This window comes from Amblyomma americanum, chromosome 3, assembly GCF_052857255.1.
Source record: "Amblyomma americanum isolate KBUSLIRL-KWMA chromosome 3, ASM5285725v1, whole genome shotgun sequence".
NCBI classification, from domain to species: Eukaryota; Metazoa; Arthropoda; class Arachnida; order Ixodida; family Ixodidae; genus Amblyomma; species Amblyomma americanum.
This window is the reverse complement of record NC_135499.1, coordinates 16,800,939-16,824,725: the sequence shown is the minus strand read 5'-3', so window position 1 is coordinate 16,824,725 and position 23,787 is coordinate 16,800,939. Positions and strand designations below refer to the sequence as shown.

Sequence of the window (23,787 nt, the reverse complement as noted above, 5' to 3'; positions counted from 1 at the left end):
TGCGCTTCTAGTCTGGGTCATCCCTTGAGTTGCTTGGCTTAGAAATATAAGACGGGCATCCCGGAAACTTCGATGGGATTGCGCCTGGGTGAGGGAGCAAATGCGAAAGTGCTGCAGTGGATGTGCCTGTAACCTCGGCGATGTGGGAGGCCTCTCGCAATATGTCGGCCTCAGTGAAGTGAAGCTCGCAAACCTAGAGTGAAGTTAAATTTTTGTTTAAATAGCAGCTGTAACTTCGCAAGAGAGTTTTCTTGAAAGTCTGCATTTGCACCTGCAGTGTGAACCAGCTGCCTAGTGTAAATACACTTTGTTTATAATGGATATGCATAACTTTATCGTATTTTTCAAACTTAACTATTCTTTGGAAAAGTTTCGAATATCTTACCCTGGAGTGCGGTGATACAACGAAGTTCGCTCGTGGTGTTGCCCTAATCCGGGCGTTCTGTTATTCATCCCGGGGAAACTTCAACACGTGGTTTTTGGGACCCGATTCGTAACTAGTCCGGCAATTGGGAACGCAGCACTTATTAGGCATATCCTGGCAGAAGCGTAATCCACATTACACTCCAGCGATGGCACTAGAACATCGTCTCTACGGACACAACCGCACGCGCAGCACAAGGTGTAGGATCTTCATGCACAGTCAACGTCTAGAAAAAAAAAACTGCGTTTGGAAGCATCTCGCGACATGCCGCGACTTTCCAGGAGGCAATGAAGGAAGCGTCACGTGTTTCCAGAACCGGTCGCATGGTCATCGCTGTCGCACCTCACTCTGACTTCTAGGTATACAGGCGGGGTTAACCATTGTGTACCTTCCAGGCATCATTCTCAACATCCGTGCGACGCTCGTAGCTTCGAGGCGTGCTGCACAGAACTTCTATGTCGGCCTCCTTCGCGTGAAGTAGCTCAGGGGGGGAAGGAACAGCCATCAGGCCTTAAGTTCTTTAGAGGGTGTTTCGCGTACGCGCGGACCAGCTGCGGGCACTGCTAGAAAAAAGAGGGAAGAAAATAAAACATTTTTTGTCACGTGACCGAAGAACCTGGATTTTGGCGGCATTGGAAGCCGAAGCCAAAGGCGAAGGAAATCTGCCGCCGGCATGGCCAGCATGGCCGCGGTACGTTAGGACGTTGGGCACATTTTTTTTTTCATGTAAGGCACAATTCGACATTTTCACGGACGTTTGTCTGCTGCCTGTAGCTGCTTCTAGTCCTATCGTGTCTTTTTCCACTGTTCCCTCTGTGGCGAACGCGTTCAGTTCAGGATGCTTGCTGCGCAGACGAATTTGGGTTGCAACGATTTGGCGTGCGCGACTTCGTGAGGCCTCCAGCGAGGGCGGATTGAGCACGCGAGAAGTGTGGAGAGTTGCTTCCATCTTGACTTTGCGTCGATACATGCAAGTCATCAAGCAGTGCATGCACAAGCGTGGAAAGTTGGGCTTGTTGACGGGAGTTATTCTTGAAAACTGCGCTAAAGATGGACAACACGAGCGCCTCCGTCTTTCTCGTCCCGTACAGCAAGGCGGAAATTCGTGAGAGGTGATAAGTATTGATAACTTTTTCTCACAGCGCAACAAGAACGGGACATGAGGCTAAAGACAAACACAAATAAGCCCTGACTATCAACTGCTTTATTATTGAACGAAATGCGTATATATTGTTACGTTTCGCCTACGACGCGCGGTATAGCCGGCGCGGATGCAACGGACGCCGGGGCTTCGTTCAAAGTGGCGGTCATTTTGGGCCCGTTCAGTGCTGCCGCAACGCCTCCCGCCAAGCGCGTCCAGGCAGGTTTCAATGCCACGTGTCTTCGTGTGTGCGTGTGTGTGTGTGTGTGCATGTTGGTGCCCACGCGTGTCAAAGCGCGGCAGCCGGGGAGAGGAGCTCCCCAACTGGGAGGCGAGGAGGTCTGACCGGCGCCGGCCCGGCGGACGCGCCACGTCACGTCTCAACATGTCCGTGCGTCGCCGTCTCGTGCGCCTCATCCCGAGCCGTTCCTTCTTGCCCTCGACTCCGAGGGTATAAAGGCAGCTGCCCCGGACGCCAAAGAGAGACTTCGATTTCTTCCGTCGAGTAACGTGGTCGCCCTGACCGGCTGCTCTTTTGCGATGCTAGAATAAACAAGTTGTTCTGTTGGCAGTCGACTCATCCTTTGCCAGGACCTTCGGATGTTTCCAGCTCTGCCCCAGGCCGCCAGGCCAACGCTACCCTTCGGGCTTGCAACCCATTTGCAACAACTGGTTGCCAGCGGTGAGATCGCGACAACGGAGGCCAGCAGCGAAGATATGCGGTCAACTGTATGCTGAGCAGCACAACGACCATCCGGGAGCAGTGCAACGAGCCCTGTGTGATGACTGGTTGCCTGCAGCGGAACGACTGCGCTGAATTCTTGGCGGCGAGGTTTGGTGAGTGCGGGACTTTCTTCTTCTGAGTTTTGCCATTCTTTTGTTAGTGTCAGAAACAGAGCTGGTAATTGTGGTTGTCGTTGCTGCCGGGTTAGTTTGCGGCAAGACAATAGTAGGCAGTAGAGAAAGCAGCTTCCGGAGCAGCCATGGATTTGAAGTCGTTGCGCAAACCGAAATTGCTGGAGCTTGCAAGAGAGTTGGGTCTGGATGTCTCAGACAAACTCAGAAAACCAGAACTGTTAAGGGCTATTCTTGAGTTGGAGGCTGAGGATGACGAGCTGTCGGAATGCCTTGAGACCATTGAGGAGAGGGAGCAAAAAGAGAAAGACGAGCGCGAACGTAAAGAGCAAAAAGGGAAAGACGAGCGCGAACGTAAAGAGCAAAAAGAGAAAGACGAGCGCGAACGTAAAGAGCAAAAAGAGAAAGACGAGCGCGAACGTAAAGAACAAAAAGAGAAAGAAGAGCGCGACCGACAACACGCTTTGGCCTCCAGAATGAAGCCATCTGAACCGTTTATCCTGTTTTTACAGGTTTTCCTGTGCCGTGCTTCAACTTTGGATCACGCCTCGAGTACGTGCTTTGTCGCTACAAGCTTTGAAGATAATCTTTTGCTGCTACCTGTGTGGAAAGCTGCCACCTGGGACGGACCTGCGCACGTGTTCCCTTCGACGGCTACTGCGGCAATCACTACGGACAGCACCGGCTACTTAAGCTCAGTCGACATCGAGCCGTACTGTGGGCACGGCGAAGCCTCCAGAATGAAGCCATCTGAACCGTTTATCCTGTTTTTACAGGTTAGTAAGCATGTAAAATGTTTTAGAAGTGATGATAGGTTCATCATTGTTCTGCCGTGCCCCGCAGTGTGTGCTGATGTTGTGCTGGAGTGTATTTCAATGTTGTTGATGCTTTCCGGAGATGTTGAACTAAACCCTGGGCCAGAAACTGTCGAGCAAATGTTTAGTAAACTCATGAAAGGGCAGAAAACTCTAATGGAAGATGTCAAGGAAATTAAAGAAAATCAGAGTACTCTTTCTAAACAACTAGAAAAAGTCAGTGCAAAGATCCATGAGATTGAAAATACTTTAGTGAATGTACATAAAAATGAAGAACGACTAGACTCGTTGATACAGAGCATGGGAGCCACTATCCGTTCACAGCAACAGAAAATAATTGAGCTGGAAGATAGAAGTCGCCGAAATAACGTTCTTGTGTTTGGCATAGCCGAAACAGAAATCGAAACTACTGATGATGTCAAGAAGAAAGTGTTGCATGATGTTTTCCATGAACGCCTTGGAGTTGAAGTTAACACAGTGGAGCGGATACACAGACTTGGAAAGAAGCGTACGGACAAGGCGCGTCCAGTGATACTTAGACTTTTTGACTACAACGAAAAGATGAAATTATTTGATAACTGCCAGAAATTGAAGGGCAGCAAATTTTCGTTATCTCATGATTATTCTCAGGCAACTTTGCAAAAGCGTAAGAAACTATGGGATAGTGCTAAACATGAAAAGAACAATGGCGCAAAGGTTCGACTCGAACGCGACAGGATTTTCATTGACAAAGAAGCTTTTTTCTGGGATGACGAAAAGAACTGCCTTACGAAGGCAGAACGGCCGCTCGTAACTGATAGCGAAACAACGTGACAGTGTGAGACGGAAGAAAGGAATTTTGTTCTGATAAATATCAATGCGCGCAGCCTCCTGAATAAAACCGCTGAACTCGAACACATTATCATGATTCATCAGCCAGATGTCATTGCAGTTACAGAAACGTGGTTGCGTCCTGAAATTGCTGACAGTGAGATTATACCGCCTACATATAGAATGATTCGGAAGGATCGTGCTTCACATGGTGGTGGTGTAGCCCTTATTTTTAAAGAAGGAATTGAATTTGTTCCCATGAAAGATTGCCCCAACACAGAGAGCATCTGGTGCAGGCTAAAACTTGGCGTTTCTTTCTGTGTCATTGCAGCGGTTTATAGGCCCCCTAACGCGCCTGTCATATTTCTTGAGTCATTGCAAGACTATCTTTCAAGTAATGTATCTGCGAATGCAAGAGTAATCATTGCAGGTGATTTCAATTTGCCGCACGTGCGTTGGGAGTCGCTAGACATAGATACAACTGATGCTAAACACTGTGATGCCTTGCTAGACATCGCTTTTAATAATGATCTAACACAAATTGTTAAACAAGCAAAAAGGATAGGAGCAACTAGGGAATCAATATTGGACTTGGTTTTTATAAGTAGTAAAATAACCGAATATGAAGTGTCTATCCAGGAAGGGCTTTCTGATCATAAGCTTGTCTTAGTCACCCTAAATCAACTTATACCACCAAAACATGAAAAAAGGCGGACTATTTTTGTTAAAGACTTTTCAAGAGCTGAGGATGAAAGCATTTTAGACTATTTGGAAATGTCTTTGGGCTCATTTGATGTGCAGGATGACGTCAACACATTGTGGACAAAGTTTAAACGCATTGTCAACTTTTGTCTGAAAAATTTCGTTCCCCATCGAATTAAAACTGTCAGAAAGCATAATCCTTGGATAAGTCGTAAAATTATCCAACTAAAACGTAAGATAAAACGTAGAAAACGCAATCGAGAAAAGAATCAAAATGAAATTTCGCGCCTTTCCTTGATGCTTAAACAGATGTTGATGACAGCGAAAGAACAATACTTTTCTGAAAAGCTAACAGAATTTATGAAGACCTCCCCACAGCGTTTTTGGCGTCACCTTTCACCCTCATATGAACAAATGAGGTTTATTGAATTGGATGGTCATGTTATTACTGATCAAGCAGAAATTGCTAACAGGTGCAATACTTATTTTCATTCTGTGTTCAGCCACCCTATATCTCCGCCTGAGAACTCTAGTAGCGAAAAGTGCATACCGCCATCAGACATGGCAGATGTCACTTTGTCTGAGCAAGGTGTATTTTCCCTCCTACTTAATTTAGACACTAAAAAGTCTTCTGGTCCTGATACTATTCCTAATGAGTTTCTTAGACGATATGCGGAATGGGTATCTAAATATTTACTAATCATATTTAAGGCATCTCTGGAGCAGCATTCTTTACCAAAAGATTGGCTCCAGGCTAGGGTTGTACCAATACATAAATCTGGAAACAAGCACATTCCCGATAATTACAGACCCATTTCTATCACTTGTGCCTGTTGCAAAATACTTGAGCATGTCTTGGCAAACTGCTTATCCGACTATCTAGAGGGCAACAACAAGCTAAATCCCAATCAGCATGGTTTCAGACGGAGGTTATCTACTGTTACCCAGCTAGTAGAAACGGTACATGATTTTTCTGAAGCAATGAACAACAGGGATCAAGTGGATGCAGTTTGCCTGGACATGTCTAAAGCATTTGACCGTGTCCCACATGATGAACTTATTGATAGGCTGTTCGAACTTGGCATAAACACAAATATTGTACGGTGGATACAGGCTTATCTAACTAACAGAACCCAGTTCGTGGAATTAGATGGCGCCAAATCAGACGTCCTGGGAGTGCCCTCGGGAGTTCCTCAGGGGTCTGTGCTTGGTCCCTTGTTATTTTTATGCTACGTCAATGATATTGCAGTATCTATTCCGCCCCCTGTTAAAGTCCGGCTTTTTGCGGATGATTGTTTAATTTACTCTGTCATTTCAAACAAAGAAGACCAGTTACTATTAAATTCGGCATTGAGCACTATCAACCAATGGTGCACATTATCCAGAATGGAAATCAATTATGCAAAAACTTCATTTCTTACAATTTCCAATAAAACGAAAAATATATTTTCTTTTGATTATGAAATAAACGGGCACTATATAACTCGAGTCGACCATTTCAGATATCTAGGCGTCACTATAACTTCAAATCTAAACTGGCATACACACATCAATAACATATGCTCAAAGGCCGAAACAAAATTGTGGTTCATAAGAAGAAAACTGAAGCTTGCTTCCACAAAAGCAAAACTAACAGCTTATCTCACACTGGTACGACCGACACTGGAATATGCAAGCGTAATATGGGATCCACATCAGAAAAACCAAATTGACAGGATAGAAAAAGTTCAGCGAAGGGCGGCTCGATTCATTCTGTCCAAATATAGATCTACAGATTCAGTGACTGACATGCTTCATGAACTAAACTTGCCTCAACTTTCAAAGCGAAGGAAAGTTGCCAGGCTGAAAATGTTTTATCTGCTATATACAAACCACTTCAACTTGAACATAAGCGTTTACATGACACAACGTTCCTCTAGAGCTGTGAGATCTTCTCACAAAGATCAGGTCACACCCATGACAGCCAGAATCAATTCATTTAAATACTCCTTCTTCCCCAGAACCATAGATGAATGGAATTCCTTGCCCCAGGACCTTTTACAAGCAGACAATCTACACCAATTTGAAACTTATCTGTCCCGTTATTTAAGCCTATAGAAGCCATTTGTCTTTGCTGTCAATCATTATGTTCTTCACCTGCGGTTCCGATCCTCGGTGGTCTGAAACTGAGTGTATTATTTTGAACATTAACCTACATCAGGCACTTGTGGCTTTATCTGCTGGCAAAATAATTGATGATTTTAAGTTGTATAAATTTTGTACTTGTGGCTTTGTGTACTTGTGGCTGTGTGTAAGTATTCAATTGTATGCATCCACCCTGTAACGGCCTTACGGCTGACAGTATAAATAAATAAATAAATAGAGATGGAACGCGCTCGTAATGGAAGTCAGGCACACGGTGCAGGAGAACGAGTATCGTTCAAAATGACTGACCTGATGCGGCCGTTTAAGCTTGGAGAGGACATTGGTTTATTCCTGGTTAACTTTGAGCGAACGTGCGAGAAGCAGGGGTTCTCTCGGGAAACGTGGCCACAGCGCTTGCTCACTTTGTTACCCGTCGAGGCGGCCGACGTAGTCGCTCGCTTGAAGAGAGAGGAGGCAGAGGATTTCGACCAAGTGAAATCGAGTCGGCTAAAAAAGTACAGGCTGTCAGCGGAGGCGTTCCGTCGGAAGTCTCGGGAAAATGAAAAAGTCAGAAGTGAGTCATATACAGAGTTTGCCTACAGGCTTATGTCAAACATGCAGGAGTGGCTCAAAGAAGAGAAAGCGTTTGGTGACCACGAGAAAATTCTGCAGTGTTTCGGGCTGGAACAGTTTTATAGTCGGTTACATGAGAACGTGCGGTACTGGGTCTTGGATAGGCCAGACGTTAGTACAGTGGCTAAAGCCGCCGAGCTAGCCGAGGAGTTTGTGACGCGTCGGGCTCGCGGAGCTAAGGAGGGTCAAAAGGGTGAATTTGGCTCCAAGTCTGAGAGGCCGAAGTTCACACCCATGAGAGCAAGGGGGGACACACGTAGTGCGGATGCGAGTGAAAGCACTCCGACCGAACGTAAGGAGACGGCGGCAGCCGAAGCCGAACGCAGAAAGCGGTTCGAGACGAGGCAAGCGCGCGTGTGTTATACGTGCCAGTAGCCGGGTCACTTTTCGGCGCAGTGTCCAGAAACAAAAACAAAAGTCGTGTTTTTGTCATTATGTAGCACTGACGAGAACATGAAGCTTCTCGAGCCTTACATGCGAGACTTCCTTGTGAACGGGAAAGAGTGCCGAGTGCTTCGTGATTCCGCAGCTACAATGGATGCAGTTCACCCCTCTTACGTAGTACGTAACCCGATGTGTTCACGGGCGAGTGCGCATGGATCAAGCAAGCCGTGGAAGCTCATAGCGTGTGTCTGCCCGTAGCAAAAGTGCTTATTGAAGGACCTTTCGGAGCAATTGGGACGGAGGCCGCAGTGTCATCTATGCTGCCTCCCCCCCCCCCCCCCCCCCCAGTACCCGTACCTATTTTCGAACAGGTCCGATCACCTCCTGAGCAAAAGGGGCTTTTGTTTGGTGAGGCTAGCGTTCAGGCCCTTAACCAGATCGAGAGTTCGGGAGCTCGCTGCAAAGGCGGTAGTTGCGGGGCCGACGTTGTCGAACAATGAGAAAGGGTTGGAGGCGCAGCAAGCTGATATTCAGAGCACGTCCGAACTGAATAAAATTGAGCCTGTAGCGTTGAAGGCACCAGGTACTGAAGAGGAAATGCCCGACACGGGAAAGTTAGAAGGGCTATCTGCAGATTGGCTCATCGCGCCTACGTCAGATGGACTTAATAGGTTGCTAAAAGTCAGCCGGTCGGCTTTGATAGCCGAGCAAAAAAAGGATGGCAGCCTAGAAAACATGCGCTGCAATGTCAAGGAAGGTATCGCCAAGAAAAATGCTCGTTTTGTGGAAAGAGGTGGGGTCCTGTACCGGAAGTATTTAGACCGCAGAGGAGTGGAGTTCGATCAGCTGATCGTGCCTCAGTGCTACCGTCAGGATCTGTTGCGCTTGTCGCATGGCGGTTCGTGGTCCGGACACCTAGGAGTTAAGAAGACTAAGGACCGTCTCTTGCAAGAGTATTATTGGCAGGTTCCACTTACAGAAGAGGCTAGTAGGTATGCGGCGTTCATTTCACCAATGGGAACATTCCGTCCTAAAGTTTTGAGTTTTGGTTTGAAGAACGCGCCATACTGCTTTTCAAGCCTCATGGACAAAGTGTTGCGGGGACAGGAAGAATTCGCTTTACCGTATTTAGACGACGTAGCGATATTCTCCGCATCCTGGTCTGAGCATATGGCACACTTGCGGGCAGTGCTAACCCGCCTGCGCGAAGCGGGCTTGACAGTCAAGGCTCCCAAGTGCCAATTAGCACAGGCCGAGGTTGTCTACCTCGGTCACGTCATTGGACAGGGTCGTCGCCGCCCCTCTGAAATAAAGGTGGCCGCTGTGCGAGACTTCCCGCAACCGCGCACGAAGACCGATATTCGGTCGTTCTTAGGTGTCGCCGGCTACTATCAGAGGTACATCCCCAGGTACTCCGATATCGCGGCTCCCCTGACGGATGCTCTAAGAAAAACAGAGCCCCAAACAGTCGTCCGGGGCGAGACAAAAGAAAGAGCTTTTAGCGCCCTAAAGAGCGCCCTAACAAGCCAGCCTGTGCTACGATCGCCAGACTTCACAAAATGGTTCGTTGTTCAGTGCGATGCTGGTGAGCGAGGCATGGGCGTTGTACTGTGCCAACGGGAAAATGGAGAAGTGGAACACCCCGTCCTGTATGCTAGTCGTAAGCTGACATGTCGTGAGCAGGCGTACAGCGCCACCGAGAAGGAGTGTGCGTGTCTCGTGTGGGCCGTTCAGAAATTGTCATGCTACCTAGCCGGCTCGAGGTTTATCATTGAGGCGGATCACTGCCCTCTCCAATGGCTGCAGACCATCTCTCCCAAAAATATCCGCCTCCTGCGCTGGAGCCTCGCTTTGCAACAATATTCCTTTGAGGTGCGTTACAAAAAGGGGAGTCTCAACGGTAACGCCGATGGCTTACGTCGAGGCCCCTAATGTAGGAATCCGCCTCAAAGTTGTTTGTTACTGATGTTTTCTTCCTGAGGCAGGATTTTTAACATATTGCTTTTGTTTAGTGTTTCAAAGTGATGACGTGCTTTCTAGTGCAATTTTTCCATTTGTGGACGCGTTCTGAGTGCTGCTTGACTACTGTAAGGAACTAGGCAGTAGTATAAAAGGGGAAAGAGCCTGGCAGAGCTTAGTGGGGGTTGTCTCGTGCTTGCTGACTGAGCGGTTGCGTTTCGGCGTAGTTCTAACGCTTGCTGGGAACGAGAACAAAAGTGGCAACTCTCCTGAAGTCACTTTGCAGTGTCCTGTGTGAACCTGAACCTGAGAACGAGGCCTTCTCTGTGCGCTGCGCTCAAGCAACGCCGAGGGACGACCGATTTCGATTACGAGCATCATCGAGCGACATCCCTCCGGACAGCGGATGCAGTCCCCTGACCATCGGGATCTCCTTCTCCCGGCGGGGCGGTCTGTTACGTTTCGCCTACGACGCGCGGTATAGCCGGCGCGGATGCAACAAACGCCGGGGCTTCGTTCAAAGTGGCGGTCATTTTGGGCCCGTTCAGTGCTGCCGCAACGCCTCCCGCCAAGCGCGTCCAGGCAGGTTTCAACGCCACGTGTCTTGGTGTGTGCGTGTGTGTGTGTGCATGTTGGTGCCCACGCGTGTCAAAGCGCGGCAGCCGGGGAGAGGAGCTCCCCAACTGGGAGGCGAGGACGTCTGACCGGCGCCGGCCCGGCGGACGCGCCACGTCACGTCTCAACATGTCCGTGCGTCGCCGTCTCGTGCGCCTCATCCCGAGCCGTTCCTTCTTGGCCTCGACTCCGAGCGTATAAAGGCAGCTGCCCCGGACGCCAAAGAGAGACTTCGATTTTTTCCGTCGAGTAACGTGGTCGCCCTGACCGGCTGCTCTTTTGCGATGCTAGAATAAACAAGTTGTTCTGTTGGCAGTCGACTCATCCTTTGCCAGGACCTTCGGATGTTTCCAGCTGTGCCCCAGGCCGCCAGGCCAACGCTACCCTTGGGGCTTGCAGCCCATTTGCAACAATATACAGAGAATGACAGACTTATCAAGACAGCCAAAGTTATCTGGAAGGCACGTGAGAGATCCGATAGCTCAATTCCCTCGATAATGTACATATGTATATATATACGCCTTTTGTTCTTCAATAAAGAAACAGTGAACGCTTGTTTGTGTTTAACTTTCGGCTCGTGTCCCATTCTTGATGCGCTGTGAGCAATAACGATGAATATATCTCGTCCCGTCTTACCCGCTGTCGTGCGCGGCTGGCTTGGACACATCCGGAGCCTCAAGTAATCACGTACGGAAAGCCGCCTGTATGCGGACAAGAGTGCGTACGCTGTGATCCATTTCCTTTTGACTCCGCATGGAACTAACGAGTCAAGCGGACGGCGACGGAGGGGAGTTCGGGGTGCGCAGACGACCCAGCTTGGCCGGGCCCCATTGTTCGCAGCCCGCTCCGAGAAGCAGCAACGAAGGCGCGTCTCCTTTCATCCCTACCGCGGCGACGCTGCCCAAGGCCATTACCCGAGCGGCGGTCGTTCAGTGTGTGGCTAGGAGGCAATTTTGAAGACGCGTTCCTCATGTTCACTGTGAGCGCTTATCAGCTCCATATGACTGCCAGGCACTTCCTGTGCACGTGGGGCATCAGGAAGAATTGGGGAGCGGCGGCGCCTTAAGTGGCACGGCTTTCGACAATCTGTGCGGCCCTCGCATGCTCTTTAAGCGAGTAATCATGCCGCCCGGCGGGGGAGGATGGAGTGATCCGAGAGGGGAATATTAGTATTCGTGACAGTGACCTGTCCCCTCTCCCCAATCTTTGATTGGGCGTGTTTTACGCTCCTCTGTCTCTTTTTCAATGTGTTTTCCTCTCCATGTGTTTTATTGGATGTGTTTTCCTTTCCCCGGTCCTTGATTGGATGCGTGCTTGTGTTTTGACCTAATTGGTTGGTGTCCCCACTGAGGGCGGGGACTTAGGGATTAAAAGAAGACGTTTTGGTGGGACCGGGGGTTGATTTCGTCTGGTCACTCTGCGGATCAATCACTATGTACATAGTTGTTCTTGTTGTACCTTCCGTTCTGTCTTAGCTATTTTATGTGTGATTAAACAGTTTACTTCCTGAAGTTCCACGAGTAATGTGACTGAGCAAGTTTAGAACCTCAAGACGTCGGCATCCAACAACTTCTACCTTTCCCCTTCGGGCTGACAACAAAGAAGAGAAAGGGGTAAAAGGAACGCAACTGGCGCAGTCGACAGAAATGCGACGTCTTCCTACTCGAGGCAACTGAAGGAGGGCGGAAGTACAAGGCAGCGGACGAGCTATAGCGTGGCACGTCCAGAGGAGAAGATTTCAAGAGTGACAGCTGGTCAACGCCGACGTGACGCTGAAGGTCCAAGTCAGCGGGCAGCTGAAGGAACCAGGTGACCAGAGTCAAGGAGGGCGCTGTTGATCAGGAGGAGCCGACGACGACGCGGATCAAGGAGACGAGTTCCAACCGGGACCGTGCGGCGCAGCGACCAACTTCCGGGCCAGTCTTCCATGCTGGGGCACCGGCAGCCTCGTAAAGCGGAGCTTCGGTAGCCAGGCGAGTACCTTTCTGTTTCTGTCGGGTTTGTGCTTATGCCAAAGCCTTGGGTTTTGAGAAGTGACAGTGTTAAACAGAAAGAGATGGAGAACGGGGCAGGAAACGGAGAGTTGGCAGCCGCGGGTCAGGCAAATGAGGGTCCGACGCACCCTCTGACAGTTAGCGCGCCGGTGCAACAAATGACCGAGTTGCAAGTGCAATTACGAATTGCTGAACTAGCGGTGGAAAAGGAGCGGTTGGCTTTGGAAAATACAAGGCTGAATCTTAAGCAGAGCGGAACAGCGGGTGGGCTTGGTGAGAGCGCGGGAGCGAGCGGAAGAATGGACGAGGACAGAAGGTTGAAATTTGCTAACCTTATGAAAGGCGTCCTCACGCCGATGCCGCTTCAAGAAGCCCTGGTACCAGGGTGGTTTGAGGACGTAGAGGCCACGTTGGGGTCATACGAAGCTCCAACCCAGTGGTGGGCTGGACTAGTTTTGCCACACCTAAGCGAGAGGGCACGCATGCTACTCACGCGGTTGTCCGCAGAGGAAAGGAGCTAGTACGCACTCCTGAAAGCTAAAGTGTTAGACGGCTTGAGGCTCACTGCCGCCGAATACAAGCGTCTTTACTCATCCGCGAGCAAAAACCCAAATGAGACGTGGGAGCAGTTTGCGGTACGCCTGCAGAACTACCTGGAATACTATTTAAACAGCTGTCAGGTAACTTCGTTAGAGGAGTTCAAACTGCTAGCCGTCGCGGACCGACTAAAGGAAGCCCTCAGTGCAGAGGCGAGAGCGCACGTTGCTCTAAATGATAAGCCAGGGTTCCTAAAACCTAGTGAGATTGTCACGCTGGCAGAAAACCACGACGAAAGCCGAAGATATAAGGTCGGGAAAGCAGCGAGCGCGGCGGTGGCGACGAACGAGGCAGTCGAGGTAACACAGCGCGACGGAACCCAGTCCCGACCAAACAACACGCGGCCCCCGGGACGTGGTCAGTGTTTCCATTGCCACGGGCATGGGCACATCGCGAGATTTTGCCCGAAAAGACAAACCGCGGAAAAGCCAGACATGGGGGGCGGACGCGCAGACCAGAAATCAGTAATCGCCCGAATATCGGTCCCCTTGCATGACAGGGAGACAGTGCACGGCTCAGTGGAAAGGCAGACCGCGGAGGAGAAAGTCAGCGCCGGAGAGGTGACATTGTTGAGTAGCGGGAACGCTATAAGTGCGCGCATTGACTCAGGGGCCGACATCACGGTCATCCGCAGGTCGCTCGTGCCGCGATATGAATGCGCGGGGGCAACAATAAAACTCGCTGGGGCTTTCGGAAAGCAGGTTGTCGCGGAGCTGGCGTACGTTCCCCTAGTAACAACTCAGGGAGCACCGCGAGTATCATTTGACCCGTCGGAGCGGGGCATACTGTGTGCAGTCACAGACGAGCTTATAACTGGGATAAGCGCGTTAATCACTCCCGAAGACTATGAGCAGCTTCTGAGCGATCGTGTCCATGCGCAAGAACAGGGAGAAGCCGAGGGTTCTGACGAAGAAATCGAAGAGAGGGAGAAGCGGGTTGACGAGGTTCTAGCGGGCGCGGTAGCAGCAGATTGCAGCGAAGGGGAAACCGCGGTGGCACAGACGACGCGGCAACGGTTTCGCGAGGCGCAGATTGGAGACGAATCCTTCCAGGAAGCGTGGGCTCAGGCTAGAGAGGGAACACACGGCATGGCGGTCCGGGACGAGATTTTGTTCCACCAGGAGCCTGTTGCTGGGCATCCATGTACTCAGCTTGTCCTCCCAACCGAGCGACGCGCAGAGGTGTTAAAAATGGCGCACGACTCAGTGTGGGCAGGTCATCTCGGCGAGCGGAAAACGCTTCAGCGGATAAAGGCTTCATTCTTCTGGCCCGGGGTCACACGCGACGTGAAGCAGTACTGCCGCTCATGCCACTCATGTCAGGTGAAGTCGCGTGCACGCACAGCAGATCGAGTGCCGATCGCGCCGATCGCTAGACCAGAGGCCGCATTCCAAGTGGTAAACATCGACTGCATAGGACCGATAGAACCACCGTCAGCTCGAGGGCACCGCTATGCACTTTGTGTAGTGGACATGAACACGCGTTGGCCCGAAGTCGTGTGTTTGAAAGCGCTGACCGCTAAGGCCACGTGTGACGCTCTTCTGCAAGTATTCGCGCGCCTGGGAGTCCCTGAAACACTGTGCTGTGACCAGGGCACAAATTTTACCGCAAAGCTTACACAAGAGCTTCTCAGAAAATTGGGCGCCTCTCCGAGGTTTTCCACGCCGGACCACCCTCAAAGCAACGGTCTGGTCGAGCGCTGGAATGGAACATTCAAATCCATGCTATTCCAGATTATTCAGGAGCACGGACGTGACTGGGATAGGCTTATGCCATTCTTGCTCTGGGCTTACAGAGAGGTCCCTAATGAGACGACCGGGCAGTCGCCGTTTGAGTTAATGTATGGCAGAATACCGACCGGACCGCTATCCATTCTCCAAAAAACTTTGACGGGAGACTGGGCAGTACCAGATTCTTTGGCAACGCCGGCGGCAGAGTACCTGTCAGCTTTGCGCGAGAAGCTGGCCGAGGCAAACGCAAAGGCTAGTAACAACAGCACGGTAGCGCAACGCAGGTACACTGGACAATACAACTTGCGCGCTGTCGATAAACGCTTCACAGATGGGCAGCAGGTGTTGTTGCTTGAAAGGGATGGCGAGGGAAAGTTGATGTCCAAGTGGACGGGGCCTGTGACGGTAATGCGGAAGACGCGCCCGTACAGTTATCTGATCAAGCTCGACAATGGCGCATGTCGGACTGTCCACGCAAACAAGCTCAGAGCATACCACGCACGGGTGAATGTAGTAGGGGTGATATTCGAGGGCGACGCGGAGTTCGGCGACGTGCCCACGTTCCCCATGCGCTCAGTGCCAGGCGACGCGCTGCCGCCGGGTGCTCTCGAACATTTGAACGAAGCGCAGCGCCGAGATCTAGAGGCACTGATCGAGGAGAATGGCCAGGTTTTCAGCAGTAGGCCCGGCAAATGCACGCTAGGAGCGCACAAAATCGTGCTAAAGGAGGGTGCTCAGCCACGGGCTGGCCATGCGTACAAGGTCCCGATGGCGTATCGGAAGGAAGTGGAGAGGCAAGTAGATGAGCTCCTGGAGTGGGGACTAATATATCCCGTTGAGAGCCCTCATGCTCACCCAGTGGTTTGCGTCGCTGAAAAAGATGGGGGGATGCGCCTGTGCTGCGATTATCGGAAGTTGAATGCGATAACCGAGCAGGACGCCTTTCCTATGAGCCTACCGTCCGAGCTGCTGTTCCGAGTAGCGAAGGCCAACTTCATCAGCCTAATAGACATGCTGAGAGGCTATTGGCAAATATCCCTTGACGAGCAGGCACAGGCCCTCACGGCATTCGTCACTCCGGTGGGGCAGTACGCATGGAGGGTCATGCCCTTCGGCCTTCGAAATGCGAGTTCGACATTTCAGAGGGTCATAAACCAGGTACTAGCACCGCACCGCGAGTACGCATGCGCCTACATAGATGACCTCGCGATTTATTCAGACACCTGGGAGGAGCATTTGAGGCACGTTCGGGCGGTGCTGGCTTCGATCGCAGCCGCCGGGTTCACCGTGAACGCAGGCAAATGTCATTTCGCGAGACGAGAAGTCGAATTTTTGGGCCATGTGGTTGGGTCGGGGAAGCACAGCGCTAATCCAGGAAAGGTCAAGGCAATAGACGAGATGCCGAGGCCCCAAACAAAGAAGGAGCTCAGAAGCTTTCTGGGCTTAGCTAACTATTACCGACAATATGTCCCCGACTATTCTCGCGTCGTGCTCCCACTGACGAGCTTAACTAACAGGCGGACACCGCAGCTGCTCCCATGGGATGACGAGGCGCAGAAAGCTTTTGATGAGGTGAAAGCTTGCTTGAAGAGCGCATCCTCACTTCATGCGCCTGACCCAAGTAAGGAGTTCGTGCTCGCAACCGATGCTTCGGACTACGCGGTGGGTGCCTGCCTTGCCCAGTGCGATGACGAGGGCCGCGAGCAGCCTATCGCTTTTCTGAGCAAAAAGCTAAGCCCGGCTCAGACCCGCTGGGCAACTATCGAGAAGGAGGCTTATGCCATCATTTGGGCATTAGGGCGACTTGAAGTCTGGTTGTGTGGCGCACAAATTAGGGTCATAACGGACCATAACCCGCTCGAATATTTGACGCTGAGTAGTCCGCACAGCGCCAAGCTGACACGCTGGGCACTCGCTCTGCAGAGATTCGATATCCGGGTCGAGCACAAAAAGGGGGAGCAAAACGCTAATGCCGATGCAATGTCGCGACTCGTAGCTGCCAACTAGAGGCGTGGGGGTATTCGGGGCCTGGAGTTATGTCATGTATGGAGGATTACCCTGAGGCTTTGGCAACGCATATGGTTCGGCAGCGGCAGATGGTGCTTCTTCGGCTCCGGGCCCGCGGCACGTTGGTCTGTTTCGGTTTTCTGTGTGTGCTTCATTCCAAGATGTTATGCAGCACACTTGGTGGGGAGGTGTCGTGCGCGGCTGGCTTGGACACATCCGGAGCCTCAAGTAATCACGTACGGAACGCCGCCTGTATGTGGACAAGAGTGCGTACGCTGTGATCCATTTCCTTTTGACTCCACATGGAACTAACGAGTCAAGCGGACGGCGACGGAGGGGAGTTCGGGGTGCGCAGACGACCCAGCTTGGCCGGGCCCCATTGTTCGCAGCCCGCTCCGAGAAGCAGCAACGAAGGCGCGTCTCCTTTCATCCCTACCGCGGCGACGCTGCCCAAGGCCATTACCCGAGCGGCGGTCGTTCAGTGTGTGGCTAGGAGGCAATTTTGAAGACGCGTTCCTCATGTTCACTGTGAGCGCTTATCAGCTCCATATGACTGCCAGGCACTTCCTGTGCACGTGGGGCATCAGGAAGAATTGGGGAGCGGCGGCGCCTTAAGTGGCACGGCTTTCGACAATCTGTGCGGCCCTCGCATGCTCTTTAAGCGAGTAATCATGCCGCCCCGCGGGGGAGGATGGAGTGATCCGAGAGGGGAATTGTTAGTATTCGTGACAGTGACCTGTCCTCTCTCCCCAATCTTTGATTGGGCGTGTTTTACGCTCCTCTGTCTCTTTTTCAATGTGTTTTCCTCTCCCATGTGTTTTATTGGATGTGTTTTCCTTTCCCCGGTCCTTGATTGGATGCGTGCTTGTGTTTTGACCTAATTGGTTGGTGTCCCCACTGAGGGCGGGGACTTAGGGATTAAAAGAAGACGTTTTGGTGGGACCGGGGGTTGATTTCGTCTGGTCACTCTGCGGATCAATCACTATGTACATAGTTGTTGTCCTTGTTGTACCTTCCGTTCTGTCTTAGCTATTTTATGTGTGATTAAACAGTTTACTTCCTGAAGTTCCACGAGTAATGTGACTGAGCAAGTTTAGAACCTCAAGACGTCGGCATCCAACAACTTCTACCTTTCCCCTTCGGGCTGACATCAAAGAAGAGAAAGGGGTAAAAGGAACGCAACTCCCGCAGTTATCAAGACGAAGCTGGGCGATTCCACGCTAGATCAAACTGCCTAAATATCTCATATTTTAAGTTTTCTTTATTCAGTAGTGTACAGTGAATTTAGTTTTTTGAAAGTGCTAATATTTCAGAAGAAAAAAAATTATAAACGACGCCGCGGCAGAGGCAGCGTTTTCAAGCACAGCTCATTTTAACAGGTTTGCCATAACGTAAGAATATAGATGTGAAAGCCATGATGGATATATTTCTCGTGCTAAATGAACAAGTGAGAAGGAAATTGTCGGGCTTAATTTTGCAATTTTGAGGAAGTTGTTTGCGGGAAAAAATTTCGAAAACCAGACGTCTCAACACGAGCTATTTTCTAGAATTTCTTTCTCCGCAAATAAGCACGTTTCCTTCAAATTTGTGCAATAGATAAGCATTGAGGTGCTAAAAGGGTGTACCGACTTTCATTGGTATATAATATAGGAAAGTGCAAGAAATATGGCCCCCTAAATTTGGCATTTCTGAATATAGTAGTGTTTTCCAAAAATGTTTTCAACAAAAACCGCATCTCTAATTTTTCTTAAAACTCTGGAAACAAGTCCCGAGAAGAAGGTGAAAAAAAAGTACGAATGAACATGTTGCATTATTTTGTTTCCAACAATGTTATTCAAGCTCAAAGTTGTAGTTTTTTTAGCATCAGCAGGAGCGCCTGAATAAGGCGACGGAAGCTGCAAACACGCCCTCCGCTGCTCTAAAATTTCTCCAGATCCAACACTGAGACCTTTTTTATCGAGAGAGAGCATGCCTAATACATTTTGTGGACAGACACTGATCTGTGACGTAAGCAGGATCCGGTAGTGCCGTTATCGCCAGGTGCAGGCAACAACTGGGAGTGCGGCCCATAGGAACGCATCTAAAGAAAAGTTTTTTATTTAATTCTGTTACTGAACAGTGCACCCATGAAGCTGTGTATGTTCCCGGGCCCTCGCTTTGTCTTTTGACTGCAGGCCTACTGTGGCTAATTTTCTTTTCTAATTCGCGTTTGATTTAAAAAATACATTTTGATTTCTTTTTCTGACCGCTGTTAATTTATTTTGATTGGTTATACTGGTATATCCTGGATTGGTGATAGCTATGCTGCAGTAGGCACTCCTTCAACTTATGTAGAATTTTCTTTAAGCTTTTGCTTATCACAGAGCCGCCAAAATGCCTATGGTAAAAGCCTACGGTACAGAATGTTGACATGTAAAGCACCTCTGGCGAGCACAGATTGGAATGATTTTTAAAGAAAACACTGGCTTTGAAATGATGTTGTATACTTCCACGTTGATTTCTGCCATGTAGTTGGCTTTTTTGTATTCCAATGTTTCTGTATTCCAATATTTTTCTCTAACCTTGTACCATAAACATGTAATAAACGAACCTTGAACCTTGAACCTTGAAAGACAACCTTATAGGTGCACTGTACAGTCAGAAAATTACATTGAGAACTTTTGTTTACCTGCACTCAGCGATAGCGGTGCTACTGAATTCTGTTTATGTTACAGATCGGTGTCAGTCCACAAAATGTATTAGGTACGCTATCTCTTGATGGAGAAGGTCTCAGTCTTGGGATATCGAGAAAATTTAGAGCAGCGGAGAGCGTTTGCTGCGTCCGACCCCTCATTTAGGCGCTCTGGGTGATGCTCAAAAAATTACAATTTTGAGCTTGAATAACATTGTTGAAAACAAAGTAATGCAACACATTCTTTCGTATACTTTTCTTTCCTCCTTATAGAGGCTTGTTTCATGAGTTTTAAGGAAAAATAGAGATGGGGTGTTGTTTCCTTTGATTTTTGAAACGCTTTTTTTGAAACTTGGAAAGAATCCGCCTTGGCGCAAGTAAAACCACACACACAAAGGAAAGACAAGGAGACAACGGACAGGCGCCAACTTCCAACTGTTTATTACTCAAGAAAACCACACAGATAAATAGTCTCAGGATACGCCCACCTTTTGCTCTCTTTTTTTTCTTTATTTTTTTTCCTTCCCCACTCCATGTGCCTATCACAGCCATAACTTATCACCCTGCATTATCAGTTTTCGCACAGAAAATTGTACTCCGCTGCATACAAATTCACTGACGTGTCACTCACACACAAAGCCGCCTTTTTCTTTATGTGAAACGCTTCCAACAAAAGCCTCGCCTGTTTAATCTTGCTCCTGCCAAGAATCCTCGCCTTTTCCTGTCGAGGTTCGCACTTGCACATATTAACATGGTTGACCAAGTTGGCATATTTATCTTTATTGTTTTCTACCTTTTTGCAATGTTCCCCAAGGCGTTTGTTGATGCACCTCCCCGTTTGCCCTATATAGGACTTTCCACAGGTCAGGGGTATCTCGTACACCACTCCTTCCATACAACGGGTGAAGACACGCTGATGTTTTATATTGCATCCAGGGCGCTCAGTGCCAGAAATCCGGAATATAAGTTTGTTCAGCAATATAAAACATCAGCTGATATCGTTTATAATTTTTTTCTTCTCAAATATTAGCATTTTCACAAAACTAAATTCCCTGTTGGCCTACTGAAGAACGTGCGCGTAAAAAGTAATAAAATTGAGAAAATTAAAAACGAAATATTTAGGCAGTTGGATCTCTCATGGAATCACACAGCTGTCAGAAGCAAAAAGATATGCGGTCTAAAGTTATAAATATATCGCCCTTTCCGCGCAAAGATTAAGCATCGACTGTACTCGCTGCCTTAATCTGGAACCATGAAAGATTGAGTACTGCCTCTCATGTTTATTTGGCGTCATGTACGCTTGCAATCAGCCAGGTTTTTATGTGACGTACTGTGTCTTTGTTTTGTACGGTTATTTTTACAAGCGGAAACATTTTTCTTTTATTTGAACCTTATAGTTTATGCTTTACGGACGTTCCAAAGCGACTAAGGCTATGAGGGACGCCGTAATGAAGGGCTCCGGAAATTTTGCCCGCCTGGGGTTCTTTAACGTGCACTCATATCACACATTACACACACGCACCACTCAGCACTCAGTTCAGATCTATTTTTAGAAGCCTATAGAGCTGAATTCTGAACACTCTGCATAATAAAATTTATGTCTGATGATGCAGGCAGTCTGACTTTCCAAATGTGGGGCATCAGGTCAATTTAGCACCTTTTCTGCTAAACCAGTGCTAGCATTTATTTGAAACAGGTCCGCGCTAAAAAAAGACAAACACACTGCAAGAGAACGACGACACGACAGAGATGAGCGCTCATCACTGTCTTGTCATCGTTCTCTCGCCGTGTGTTTGTCTTTTTTTTAGCGCTTACCTGTTGAAAGAAATACTTAACCAACTAGCCCAGCACCAAGTTTTACTACAGTGCTAGCATCACTCTTCCCCCAACGGCAAATATTTGTTGTGTGTGATGGATGCTTCAGCGTAAAAACATTCATTAGAGTAAAATCATCTAAGTAATCATTGAGGGTTAATTAAGCTGCTTTTGCGTAATATTCGAATCAGATGTCTGATTGTTCCATAATGTTTCACATGCAGTTCAATTTAAATGCAGTGCTCTACACATGGTACGCCCAAGAAATCAAGGAAATAAAGAAAGGGCTAAAGTCTAGTTTATTAAAAGTGCACTAAGCAGTGTTCAACACTGCAAAATTTAAGCTGTGCCCTTTCACGACTTTCGGTGCTAGCGAGGCTTACGCTTTTTGTAAAAAATGCAAGCGTGCTGTGGCATAAAATGCTGCAGCCGCAGCTAAAATTTGCTCGCAGTGTTCTTGGCATTCAGGCTCTATCTTCTACTCTCTTTTAATGTGGCCCAGGATATGAAGTACACTGTTGGAACGCAATTCCAACAGGTGAAAGCATTGATTAAGGACTATTGCCTATCCGTGTTTGTGATACCTAGTGGGCTGAGCCGCCGCACTGCAGTATGAAAGCAGCAGCGTTTCTGGTGACTTTCCAGAGCGTAACGAGCTGCCGGAAAGGCAGACGCACCCTCCCGGTCGAGCCACTGTAATATATTATAGTTCACTATAATGTCATTGTATCAGTTACAATGCTGCCTGTGAAATACAATGCTGTGATTTCCTAGACTACTTCTGTGCAGTAAATTTATATGAGCAGGCCTGTTTACATTAAATTGTGTTACATATTTATGGTGATAAAAAGATAGTATGCATTTTTCAGAGGATGACCTACATCATCGTGTTCATATTTAATGCAGGTTGCCAGCAGCTGGTTTTGCTGCTTGCCCTACAAGCAGTGCCACTGCCACCACTGATCCAGGCCCTGGCCCTTTTTGCACTTGAAAAACCCGGGAAAACTGGGATTTCTTCAGTGAGTGCATCATATGGAATTTTCTTGCAGATTTCTGAACACATAAGATGTTATCAACACATTAAACACTGCTTTTGAAATGAGGAATGTTCAGATGTTTGTATGTGAAGACTTGTGCTTGCAGATTTATTGTATAAGGTGCCTTTGTGATGCCTTATTGGACTACATAACCCAGCAGTCCTGCTTTCCTTTGGTCAGAGTGACTGAAAAACTATTGTTACTGTTGTCGCTATGTCAGCAGAATAAGCATTAGAGCATGGTCTTGTGTTACCAGTTCGTAACAGCTGATGGGAAGTTCGCAGTAGCAGTACATGTTACTTGTTCCCTCTAATTTTTTTCGGTACTGTAATGTACTCCCATAGTACTGTGGTCTGATGAAGGATATGAACTGATAGCAGCGTGAACTAATAATCGACCCATAGAGACTAAAACTGTTTGCGTTCTGTCATTTACAATTTATGAATATTGGATTATGCTGCTTCTTATGCCTTTGTGATTGTGAAAATGTGTACCTAAGCATTACAGGGATACTTACAATGAATTGAAGTTTACGTGTATCAAGTCTATGTAATTCTAAACACAACGAGACCACTCTCACCAAAAGTGAAGCTTTTGTAAACTAGCGATGACCAAATAACAAAATACAAGTGTTACCATAGCCGGCCGGGTTAGCAACTGCGCGTGTCTAGAGTTAATTTTTGGCAGGGATAGCAATGGCTTTGCTACACTGTTATTCACTTGAGAACGGTGGCAACCAGTCTCTGGGTGTGTATGTCAGGATTTTGAATCGAGTATTTGGATCACGAGTTTGAATGAAGCACTAGGAAATATAAAAATTCAATTACCTGAGTCCTAAATTGGTTCTGGCTGCCATAAAAACATTAATGTGTCAAGAAAGAGCCAGAGCGTATACCAAAAACACTAATTAGATTATAATTAGCATGACTGGGTACAAGTGAGATTTATGAATCCGTCACTCTACTCCAAATGCCCCACATATTACGCTCGATCATCTCGAGTTTGTTGATGAAAATTCATTCAAGCTGGTCCCAGCCTCCGTTATCTAAGCTAAATAATTTTGCCAAAAAAAATTTGAGGTGATGTCAGCTTGAACATTTCTGAAAAGCGTGAAACCAGGCACTCCTCAATAATGATCAAAAATCTAAATTTTTAGAAAACACTGCACAAATTTTCAAATGGAATTTGCACATATTCTGGTTTTCGATATGATTCAGATCATGTATTGTTGGATGGTATAAGTAGCTTCAAGTTTAAATAAAATTAAAAAAATTACTATTTTGACAATAAAAAAATATCAACTTCCTCTCAGAATGGAGTGCTTGCCTATGTAGATTTCTATTACAAATAAAAAATGTTACAGCTTATGAAAATGAATGCGTAGAAGTGAATTAAAATACTGAAGTTGCAGTAAAGTGTGTTTCAGAACATAAGTAAAAACTTTTCTTATTTCACTCTGAGGTGGTCCAAGTCA

The 23,787-nt window shown here is 48.2% G+C and overlaps 1 protein-coding gene and 1 long non-coding RNA gene across 2 annotated transcripts in view; one reads left to right on the top strand and one right to left on the bottom strand.

The window, feature by feature from the left end:
* The window catches only part of LOC144123446 (uncharacterized), a 775,538-nt gene that overhangs the window by 566,648 nt on the left and 185,103 nt on the right, over window positions 1–23,787 (bottom strand). The window lies entirely within an intron of this gene.
* On the top strand, window positions 398–22,270 carry LOC144122868 (uncharacterized). The gene is made up of 3 exons (XR_013312921.1): window positions 398–2,402; window positions 2,933–3,196; window positions 22,183–22,270. It is a non-coding gene; the product is annotated as an uncharacterized LOC144122868 (long non-coding RNA).